Below are 12,877 nucleotides of genomic sequence, written 5' to 3' on the forward strand. Positions count from 1 at the left end.
AGTTTCAACACGAGTTTTTGAAGAGGGACATTCAAACCACAGCATAACCATTAAATATACCTACGAAATAGCTTTTAAAAAATTTGACTGTGACCTAGCATTTGCAAATGCTTAATTAAATATTTTTATACAGTTACACATTATAAGTAGTTCCCTCTCCTTTAAATTCAGGTACAGCTTAGTTGTGAAAACAGGGTGCGTGCTATTTAGAAGCCCATAGTCCTAGAGAAGTTCTTAATATTCAGCTCTAACCTTCAAATATCCTTTAGATTGATAGCATTTAGGGGCATTTAGTTTGAGTTCAACGAGGTTAGAATCATAGAAAAAACATAACATTTTTACTCACTAATCAATTCAGAAACTGCATATTTTAGATCCCTCTGGAGAATTAATTAAATATTCAGTTATTTTAAAATTGAATTGGTGAAGGGGTAATTTGATTAAATAACACTTTGCTATAAGAGACACTCTAAAACTTCAGTCTAGAATACATCATGTAGGAGGAGGTGTAACAAGCCGTCTCTCACCTTCAGGTTTCGGAGTTTCTCCAGATGTCTCCGCGCTCACTTCTTCCCCTGGTAATTCTATTAGCATTTGGGAAAAGATGATCTGGTGGAGAGGATGTAGAGCTGTACACAGCATGATGACATTGTCAGAGTGGAAATTTCACAGACGAGACTTTAGTTGGACTCTAAGAGTTTGCTCTGTGACCTCTTTACAGATTCCTTTCTCAGTGTCATAGCTTGGATCTGCTAAATGGATACAGTTGAATAAAGGGTATCAATTTATGAGCCAAAAAAAAAAAAAAAAAAAAAACCTCCTGATAACCAATTAGACTAGACAGATGATTTTTTTTTTCTAGGCAAAAAGTGTTCTATGCAGAAAAGATTGTATACAGAAATATTTAGATCCCTTCTCCATCTAGATGTGAACAAGGTGACAGAATATGACTTTCTAACACTTGTGCCCTCATAGAAACATCAATTTAAACAACTATCTATGCATAACACTATTTTCACAAGAGCTAAGGAAACCGGATGAGAGATTATAGCACCTGGGTATAGCACAGAAATAAGAAAAGATGCATTGAAGAAGGTAGGAAAGATAGTTTTATATCACCCGCATCACCCATCCCCCAACCCCAGGCATCACAGCTTGGAGAGAGGTACCCTCTGTGTGGGTAAAGGAGAGGAATGTGAGCATCAGCCTTTGCCTTTGTCCAACACTGGGACAGATCCAGTAAAACCCAGTGTTGAGTGAGTCCCCACGACTTTAGACTCCAGCCTAGGATCCATGAACTGAGCCTCCAGGCCTGCCCAGCACCAGGGTAGATCCTGCAGCCCCAGGCTCCAGGTTTGCCTGGCAGACTCAGTTTCTAGGCACACACCAACAAGAGGCTAACCCTGGTGGCCCCTGGTTCCCAGCAGCCTCCAGCACTGAACTGGCCCTCGCATCCTTGAACTTCGTCTTCCCCACTGCCAGTTTAGCCCCCCTGGTCTCAAGATCCAGGTCTGCCTAGAGTCAGATTGTTCCCTGTAGCCCTACCCTCTAAGCTAGCACCTGTGCCCCCATAATCCAACAGTCCCGGGGTCCAGCAGACTCATCCCAGTATACCACAGTGCTGAGCCAGTGCCCATGGATCAAGGTTCCAGGACCACCCCTCTGAACTCAGGTTTCATGTAAGCCCCCATGGTCCTAGGACCCAGGCCAGTCTTGCAAAAGTAGCTTTAGACAAGCACCTGCATATCCATCTTCCAAATTGCCCCCCTCAAGCCCATGCTCCAGACCAGCACCTGGGGTCCTAGGTTCAAGATGGCCCTGGTGGAACCAGGCTCCATGTCTGACCCAGCACTACACCACTTCCAGTCTCCAGGCTGGTCCTTGTCGATCAAGGCTCCAGAAGGCACAGGATATGGACCCACTCCAGTAGATTCCAGTGCCAGACAGGCCCCTATGGAGTGAGGCTCCAGGACCACCCTTGCAGATATAGACTCCAGAGCAGGCCCACCTCCATGAACTCAGGCTCCAGGACCACCCCTGCAGACACAGACCCCAGGGCAGTCCCTGTGGACCCACACCCACCCCTATAAACTCAGGCTGCAGGCCTACCCCAGTACAGGGGCATAGACCACAGGCCAGCCCCATGGACACAGGCTTCAGGCTCAACCTTGTGGATCTGAGATATAGGTCTGTGCACCTGCTGACCCAGACACTAGGCAAGCCTGCCCAGGGACCATGCCAGACGGCCTGCCCAGAATCTCTAGGTGGGCTAACTACTGAAGGTCTTTCCCAGAAAAAACCAGTTTGCAAAAACTGGAATAAGCCACCACTCTTCAAATGCACAGACACCAACATACAGCCACAAGGTTCAAGAACAATCAGGGAAATATGACTGTCGTCAGAGGAGAAAAAAGAAATAAAGCTCATGGGATTTTTGAGACAGCACCAAAAGAACAAATATTTGAATTATATGAGTTTAAGGAGAAGAGAAAGTCCAAGGTCTAGAAAGCCTATTTTAAAAAATAATTGCAGAAAACTTTCCAAATATAAGGAAAGACATAAATATCCAGTTATAGGAAGATCAGAAGTCTTCAACTGGATTAATTTCAAATAAGACTACACTAAGACATGTAATCAAACTGTCAAATATCAAAGATATAGAGAGGAACCTGGAAACAGCAAAATAAGTAACTAACCCATATGGAAGTTCCAGTAAGGCTAGCAGTGAACTTCTCAGCAGAAACCTGACAGTCAGGAGAGAGTGGAATAACATATTCAAAGTGCTAAAAGAAAAAAATTGCCTACCAAGAATACTATACCTGTCTAAATTATCCCTCAGAAATGAAGGCAAGATACTTTCTCAGACAAAGTTTGAGGACGTTTATTGTCACCAATCTTCTCTTACAAGAAATGCTAAAGAGAGTTCTTCAAGCTGAAAGACAATGATGCTAATTAGTAACACAAAAATGTATGAAAGAATAAAACTCACTGATAAAAGTAAGAACACAGTCAAATTCAGAATACTCTAATACTGTAATGGTGGTATGTAAATCATTTATATATTTGGTAAAAAGGTTAAAAGACAAAACTAATAAAAACTGCAATAATTTGTTAGTGATACACAATATAAAAAGATGTAAATGTGACATCGAAACACAACATGGAGGGAAATTGGTGGATAGAAGACAGGGCTAATGTACAGCTCTCACTTGGATGAACAGAACGATATACGGAGACTGACACAGTAGACTTTTGCTCCGGGAACCACTGCAGGAGCATACCAGGAAAACTGAAAGAAATCTCAGATCCTTTGAAAGAAGCAGCAAGCCGCTGCAAATTCTGAGACAGGTGAAAAATTGAGTTCCCAAAGTGTGAGAGGAGGAAAACCTGCCTCTGAACACACATCTCCACTACAGAACCTGAAAATATAGATTATGGGAGATGGATTTAACCTTACCTACAGTTGGAACAAATCAGGCATGAAATACAAAAGTAGCAGTAGTGGGAAGAGCCTTGTAGGCACTCCTATTCTCCAGCTCGAGCCCAGAGACATTATCCCTGACTTTATCTCACAGGGGGTCTCAGGGAAGGCAGGTGGTGGAATTTGGGAGGGGTCACGTGGTGAATGAAGCTTCCAATGGAACTTTGCAATAATTTAGGCTGGGCACAAACTTTCTTGAGCACAATTTGGGGATGAACAGGAAAAGCGGCAGAAAGGAAAGCAGGAGATGCAGCGAGGCATGGCCTATCAGCAGGGAACCATATAGTCTGGGGCTAGGTCTGAGTCTCTGCCTGCAGTCTGCCTGGAGATAAACTTGGTGCTGTTAGTGGGGCACTGCAGGAGTGAAACTGGTCACGTAAACTCTGTGGGAGCTGGGTGAGGCCTATTGCTACGGGCTTCTCCCCACTTCCCTGGCAACAGAGGCAGCCATAATTCTCTCTGGAACATAACCCCATTGGCCTAAGAGCCACCCCTCCATCTCCAACAGTGGCCAAGGCAAGTCCCACCCAAGGAGAGTCTGAGCTCGGACCTGCCTAATCCTGCCCCCGTCTGATGGTATTTCTCTACGTCCCGTGATAGCCTATCACAAAAGACATAAACTCTTAGGAGCTTTATGAACCCACTCATCACCCTGAGAAACCCGAATATTTATCCTGGCCAATTTAGAGCAAGCTTGTATCTCCCTTCTACTATTGCAGCTGGTGCTGTCTCAAAAGTGCCACCTCCTGGCTGGAGGCCAATCAACTTAAGACATTATAGCAACTCATGACAGAATAACCCTGCTCCAAGGAAAGAGAAAACGGCAGCTAATTGCACTGCCTGCAACATCTTGGCTAACCAGTGGTCCTGAGTCTTTCCATGTGACAACTTCACTTCTACATAACCAGCATTTGAGAAAGACAGTACACAAAACGTATCTACAACCAACGACTCTCACAGAGTCTAATTCACTCCCCTGCCACCTCCACCAGAGCAGGTGCTGATATCCATGGCTGACAGACCTGAAGATGGATCACAGCACAGGACTCTTTACAGACATTTGCCAACACCAGGCAGGGCCTGGGAGCCACAGTGAGTGGCTAGACCCAGTAGAGCAATAACAATCACTGCAGTCTTGCTCCCAGGAAGCCCCATCCCTAGGGGAAAGGGGAGTGCACCACATCAAGGGATCACCGCATGGGACAAAAAAAAATCTGAACAGCAGCTCTTGGAGTTCCAGATTTTCCACTCAACCAGTCTACCCAAATGAGGAGAAATCTGAAAAGCAACCCTGGTAATATGATAAAACAAGGTTCTATAACACTCCCAGGAGATTAATTAGCTCCCCAGCAATGAATCCAAACCAAGAAGAAATCTCAGAATTGCCAGATAAATAATTCAGAAGGTTGATTATTAAGCTACTCAAGAAGTTAGCAGAGAAAGGTGAAAACCAACTTAAATAAATTTAGAAAACAATACAGGATATGGACAAAAGATGCTCCAGATAAATAGATATCATAAATAACAAACAATCACAACTTCTGGAAATGAAAGACACACTTTGGGAAATACAAAATACACTGGAAAATTTCAACAATAGAGTCAAACAAGTAGAAGAATGAACTTCAGAGCTCTAAGACAAGGCTTTTGAATTAACCCAATCAGACACAGACAAAGAAAAAAGAATTTAAAAAAATGAACAAAACCTCCAAGAAATTTGGGATTATGTTAAATGGCCAAACCTAAGAACAATGAGTGTTCCTGAGGAAGAAGAGAAATCTAAAAGTTTGGAAAACATATTTGAGGGAACAATTGAGGAAAACTTCCCTGGCCTCACTAGAGAGCTAGACATTCAAATAAAAAAAGTTCAAAGAACACCCAGGAAATTCATCACAAAAAGATCATCACCCAGGCACATAGTCATCAGGTTATCTAAAGTAAAGACAAAGGAAAGAATCTTAAGAACTGTGAGGCAAAAGCATCAGATAACGTATAAAGGGAAACCTATCAGATTAATGGAAGATTCCTTAACAGAAACCCTACAAGTCACAAGGGATTGGGGCCTTAGCCTTAGCTTCCTCAAATGAAATAATTGTCAGCCAAGAATTTTGTATCCAGAAAAACTAAGCTTCATAAATTAAGGAGAGATAAAGTCTTTTTCGGAAAAAACAAATGCTGAGAGAATTTGCCACTACCAAGTCAGCACTACAAAAAATTCTAAACTCAGAACAAAACTTTGAAATACACCAAACCAGAACCTCTTTAAAGCATAAATCTCACAGGGCCTATAAAACAATAACACAATGAAAAAAACAGATATTTAGCCAACAACGAGAATGATGCATACAATAGTACCTCACATCTCAGTACTAACATTGAATGTAAATGGCCTAAATTCTCGACTTGAAAGATACAGACTAGCAGAATGGATGAAAATCCACCAACCAAGTATCTTATCTGCTGTCTTCAAGATACTCGCCTAATGCATAAGGACTCACATAAATTTAAGGTAAAGGGGTGGAAAAAGATATTGCATGCAAATGAAAACCAAAAGCAAGCAGGAATTGCTATTCCTATATCAGACAGAACAGACTTTAATTCAACAACAGGTAAAAAAGACAAAGAGAGATATTACATAATGATAACAGGAGTAGTCCAAGAGGAAAACATCACAATCTTAAATATATATGCACCTGACATGGAAGCTCCAAAATTTAAACAATTATTACTAGATGTAACAAATGAGATAGATGGCAACACAATAATAGTGGGGGACTTCAATGCTCTGCTGACAGCACTAGACAGGTCTTCAAGACAGAACATCAGTAAAGAAACAATGGACTGAAACTATACCCTAGAACAAATGAACTTAACAGGTATATACAGAACATTCTACCCAACAATTGCAGAATATCCATTCTTCTCATCAGCGCATGGAACATTCTCTATGACAGACCATACAATAGGCCACAAAACAAGTCTTAATAAATTTAAGAAAACTGAAATTATGTCAAGTACCCTCTCAGACCACAGTAGAATAAAATTGGAAATCAACTCCAAAAGAAATCCTCACAATTGTATAAATACATGGAAATTAAATAATCTGCTCCTGAATGATCTTTGAGTCATCAATGAAATCAAGATAGAAATTAAAAAATTATTTGAACAATAATAGTGACACAACTTATCAAAACCTCCTGGAAACAGCAAAATTGGTGCTAAAAGGAAAGTTCATAGTATTAAATGCCTACATCAAAAAGTCTGAAAGAGCACAAATAGACAATCTAAGGTCATACCTCAAGTAACTGGAGAAACAAGAACAAACCTAATCCAAACCCAGCAGAAGAAAAGAAATAACAAAGATCAGAGCAGAACGAAATGAAATTGAAACAAAAAATACAAAAGATAAATGAAATGAAAAGCTGGTTCTTTGAAAAAAATAAAACAAATTGATAAACCAAATTAATAGACCAAAAAAAAAAAAAAAAAGAAGAAGAAGAAGAAGAAAGAAGACCCAAATAAGCTCAATTAAAATGAAATGGGAGATATTACGACCAAAACCACAGAAATACAAAAGATCATTCAAGGCTACCATGAACACTTTTGTCTACACATATTAGAAAATCTAGAGGAGATGGATAAATTATTGGAAATATACAACCTTCTTAGATTAAGTCAGGAAGAAATAGAAACTCTGAACAGACCAATAACAAGTAACAAGGTTAAAACAGTAATTTTAAAATTGCTAACAAAGAAGTCGAGGACCAGATGGATTAACAGCTGAATTATTTCAGATATTCACAGAAGAATTGGTACCAATCTTCCTGAAACTATTGCAAAAGATAGAGAAAGAGGGAATCCTCTTTAAATCATTCTATGAAGCCAGTATCACCCTAATACCAAAATCAGGAAAGGACATAACAAAAAATGAAAACCACAGACCAAGGTCCCTGATGAGCACAGATGCAAAAATCCTCAACAAAATACCAGCTAACCAAATCTAACAGCATATCAAAAAGATTATCCACCATATATTAAACCAGGGATAGTTTAATATATGCAAGTCAATAAATGTGACACATAAACAGAATTACACACAAAAACCATATGATTATCTCAATAGATGCAGAAAAAGCATTTGACAAAACCCAGCATCACTTTATGACTAAAACCTTCAGCAAAATTAGCATAAAAGGACATACTTCAAGGTAATAAAAGCCATTTGTGACAAACCCACAGCCAACGTTATACTGACTGGGTAAAAGGTAAAAGCATTCGTTCTGAGAACAAGACAAGGATGCCCACTGTCATCACTTCTATTCAACATAGTACTGGAGGTCCCAGCCAGGGCAATCAGGCAAGAGAAAGACATAAAGGGCATCAAATCAGTAAAGAGAAAATCCAACGGTTGTTGTTCAAAAAGTCAATATACACAAATCAGTAGCACTGCTATACACCAATAGTGACCAAGCTGAGAAACAATCAAGAACTCAACCCCTTTTACAACAGCTACAAATAAAATAAAACAAAATAAAATAAAATAACTTAGGAATATAACCAACCAAGGAGGTGAAAGATCTATATAAAGAAAACTATAAAACACTGCCAAATGAAATCATAGAGAACACAAACAAATGGAAACACATCCCATACTTATGGTGGGTAGAATAAATATTGTGAAAATGACCATACTGCCAAAAGCAATCTACAAATTCAATGCAATTCCCATCAAAATACCATCATCATTCTTCACAGAACTAGAAAAAATAATCCTAACATTTATGTGGAACCAAAAAAAGAGCGTGCATAGGCAACACAAGACTGTATTAGTCCATTTTTATGTTGCTTATGAAGACATATCTGTGACAGGGTAATTTATAAACAAAAAGAAGTTTAATGGACTCACTGTTCCATGTGACTGGGGAGGCCTCACAATCATGGTGGAAGGTGAAAGGCATGTCTTACATCGTGGCAGACAAGAGAGAAGTGACAGCCAAGTGGAAGGGGTTTCACCTTATAAAGCCATCGGACCTCGTGAGACTTATTCACTACCATGAGAACTCTATGGGGGAACCACCCCCATGATTCAATTATCTCCCACTGGTCCCCACCACAACACGTGGGAATTATAGGAGCTACAATTCAAGATGAGATTTGGGTGGGGACACAGCCAAACCATATCAAAGGCTAAGCAAAAAGAACAAGTCTGGAGGCATCACATTACCTGACTTCAAACTATACTACAAGGCTATACTGTAGTTTGGTACTGGTATAAAAATAGGTACACAGACCAATGGAACAGAATAGAGAACCCAGAAATAAAGCCAGATAATTATAGCCAACAGATCTTTGACAAAGCAAACAAAAACACGAAGTAGGGAAAGGATACCCTTTTCAACAAAAGGTGCTGGCATAATTGGCCAACCACATGTAGAAGAACAAAGCTGGATCCTCATCTCTCACCTTATACCAAAATCAATACAAGATAGATGAAAGACTTAAATCTAATATCTGAAACCATAACAATTCTAGAAGATAACATCATAAAAACTCTTCTAGACATTGGCTTAGGCAAAGAGTTCATGACCAAGAACCCAAAAGCAAATGCAACAAAAACAAAGATAAATACATGGGACCTAATTAAACTAAAAGCTTCTGCACAACAAAAGTAATAATCAACAAGGTAAACAGACAACCCGCAGAGTGGGAGAAAATCTTCACAAACTATGCATCTGACAGAGGACTAATATCCAGAATCTACAAGGAACTCACACAAATCAGCAAAACAAAAACAAAAACAAAAAAAATAAAAACCAAAAAACAATCCCATCAGAAAGTGGGCAAAGGACATGAATAGACAATGCTCAAAAGAAGATACACAAATGGCCAAGAAACCTGTGAAACAATGCTCAACATCACTAATTATCAGGGAATTTCAAATCAAAACCACAATGAGACACCACCTTACTCCTGCAAGAATGGTCATAATCAATAAATCAAAAAAAAATAGATGTTGGCATGGATGTGGTGAAAAGGGAACACTTTTACACTGCTGGTGGGAATGCAAACTAGTAAAAACCACCATGGAAAACAGTATGGAAATTCCCCAAAAACTAAAAATAGAACTATCATTTGATCCAGCAATCCCACGAATAGGTTTCTTCCTAAAAAGAAGTCATTGTATAAAAAAGACACTTGCACATGCATGTTTATAGGAGCACAATTTGCAATTGCAAAAAATGAAACCACCCTAAATGCTCATTGACTGAGTGGATGAAGAAACTGTGATACACACAGACACACACACACACACACACACACACACACACACGGACACATACACCATGGAATACTACTCTGTCATGAAAAGGAATTAAACAATGGCATTTGCAGCAACCTGGATGGAGTTGGAGACCATTATTCTAAGTGAAGTAACTCAGGAATGGAAAACCAAACATCGTCTGTTTTCACTTATATGCGGAAGCTAAGCTATGAGGACATAAAGGCATAAGAATGATATAATGGACTTTGGGGACTTGGGGGAAAGGGTGGGAGAGAGGTGAGGAATAAAAGACTACACACTGGGTACAGTGTGTACTGCTCGGGTGATGGATGCAGCAAAATCTCAGAAATCACCCACTAAAGAACTTTTCCATCCAACCAGACACCACCTGTTCCCCAAAACTATTGAAATAAAAATAAAAAAACAAAACCCACATGAAATGTGTGTGGGGGGAGTAAAAGTGTAGTGTTATTTTATGTAATCAATGTTAAGTTGTTATCTTCTTAAAATAATCTGTTATAGTTATACGATGTTTTATGTAAGCCTCATAGTAACCAGAAATGATTAGAATTTTTTCCTTTTAGTTGATATCATAGACCTGTATTATTTTCCTTTGGTAATTTATTAAAGAATGAGAGTGTGCGTCAATTAATTGGCTTTAAAATACGTAACTTCAGTAATAACAGGATGCTAAATATGTATCTATTAATCTATGTGTTGACTACTCTTATTTATTAAATACGTAGACTCAGGAAAACCTATATTTGAATTCATTTCCTTATCTAAACACTTTGGCTCTTACCTAAAAATTACTTTGACAATCATAATTATTTGCACTTGGGTATATTTATTATATGTCAGACTCTGGACTAAATGATTCAAAAGCACATTCCATTTCAACCTTACAATCTAGTAAAACCCATTTTGCAACTGAGTAAACGTGTATGGCCTAATGGTGATTCTCTATGACTATTTTAATGAGGGAACGCTTTGAGCTTGACTTGGCACTCTGAACCCCTAGCTGGCATAAGCCAGATGTGAAGTGTAGCGCAAGGACAGCCCCACTCAGCCTGATCCTGAAAGAGTGATGAAGGCAAGTCCTTCCAGCGGGAAGAACTCTGGACAGTATCTATCGACTAGCCATGAAGTCTGGAAAAAAGTGCAGCATGATGTAAGGATTTATACATATTATGATCAATGGGTAATGGTTTGGCTAGTGATTTGGTTTCTGATAATCATGAATTTTACCACTATCCCACACAATTTTGCTTCTGACCAAGAATTCACTTTGTAGTGAATCAAGGAAGGTAATGGGTTTATACTCAGTTATTTGTTGGTCTTCACATGGTTCCCATCACTCAAAAGCAGCTGACTTTGTTGAAATGTGTGTTAAACACTTATTTATAATACCAGCTGGGATATAACATTTTTCAAGGTGCTGTATACAGCTGATATTAACTGTATTTTCTTAGGCTAACTTATGATGCTTCATCCAGTTTGAATACAGGTATCTTGGAACCAAGGAATAGAAATAATTATACCTAATGACCAATTTGAAATTTTTGCTTCTAGTTTTTTGACCCTGGCTGCTATCAGCTAGAACCTTAACTACTCAAGGGATGGGTGTGTCTTCCAGGAAACAGAACAATGGTTCTACTGAATTGGAAACTGCAACATGACCATTTTGGTCTCCTTCTGCCATTGGAATAGAGGACTTTGGTGTTGGTTGTGGTCACTGATCCTGAGCTTCAAAGTGAAAGGGGGCTTCTGTTGTGACATTGGGGGCATATTCTGAGGTATTTTCTTCTACTGCAACCAGAGGTGACATTGAATAGGGAGGGCTACTGCAATTCTATATAGGCAGAACCCCCCAAAGGACCTATATCTCTCAGAAATAAAGATTTGGGTGGCCTTACTAGGAAAAGAACTCTGAGCAGCAAAGGGGATGGAAGAGGAAATAAAATTGTAGCTATGGCCTAGTGACCAATTATAAATAGAATGACCACTGATTTTCTTCCTATCTGTACTTCCTTCTTTGCTGTCAAATGTATAAATAACATCTCCTATCTGAACTCTTACTTTCTGAGCTCAGAACCTGACAGATACGGGTTAGACAGATACTTGCATGTTTGCTGTTTTTCTTTTTATTTCCTCTGTCTTTCCAAAACCATAAGGTAGAGCTACTCATGTCACAATTTGGTTCGTTCATTGGTGGATATCAAGGTGAGATTGTTATACAACTTAGAGGGATTAACATCATTCAGACAGCCTGGATTCCAGCTGGTGTGAGAACTGATGTCTTGTTTTCTGTTTGGGAGAGGGTTATTCGGTATATAAGGGTCATTGTGTTTTGTTAGGTGTGAACATTTTTTGGAAGTTTAATTAGGGGAAGAAGAATGTAGGCAAAGTTGGGCAGACGTAGATGTGAACTAGGAAAGATGTTTGTCCTTTTTTTTTTTTTTTGGCTTTCCAGTGTTGGAACCTCTTTCTTTTTTTCTTTTTTGAGACGGAGCCTCATTCTGTCTCCCAGGCTGGTGTGCGTGGGGCAATCTCGGCTCACTGCAAGCTCTGCCTCCTGGGTTCATGACATTCTCCTGCTTCAGCCTCCCCAGCAGCTGGGACTACAGGTGCCAGCCACCACTCCCAGCTAATTTTTTTTTTTTTTGGTATTTTTAGTAGACAGGGGGTTTCACCGTGTTAGCCAGGATGGTCTCGATCTCCTGACCTCGTGATCTGCCTGCCTCGGCCTCCGAAAGTGCTGGGATTACAGGCCTGAGCCACCGCGTCTGGCCCGAACCTCTTTCTTATATGGAGGAAAGCATGCACTTTGTGAATCTCCATGGGACACTGCATCCTGCATTCCACTAAAGAAGATGCAAAGGATCAGCTACTCCCTTTTCTCTGTTTCCCTGGCAGCTATGCTACAGGCATTGCGGCTGAGGCTTGGCCAGTCAGGTGCTCCCAGTGTTGAATGAGAATCTTAAGTAAGATAAACAAAATGCAGCGATCTTTTAGAATTCACTTTGTGATGATGACACAGAGCGGATGGGAACAGCATCCAATGTCCAGTGGCAGCAGAGTCTGACAGTGTGTGGGAGCAGCAACTCATACAG

This window comes from Macaca thibetana, chromosome 5 (assembly GCF_024542745.1).
Source record: "Macaca thibetana thibetana isolate TM-01 chromosome 5, ASM2454274v1, whole genome shotgun sequence".
Lineage (NCBI taxonomy): Eukaryota > Metazoa > Chordata > Mammalia > Primates > Cercopithecidae > Macaca > Macaca thibetana.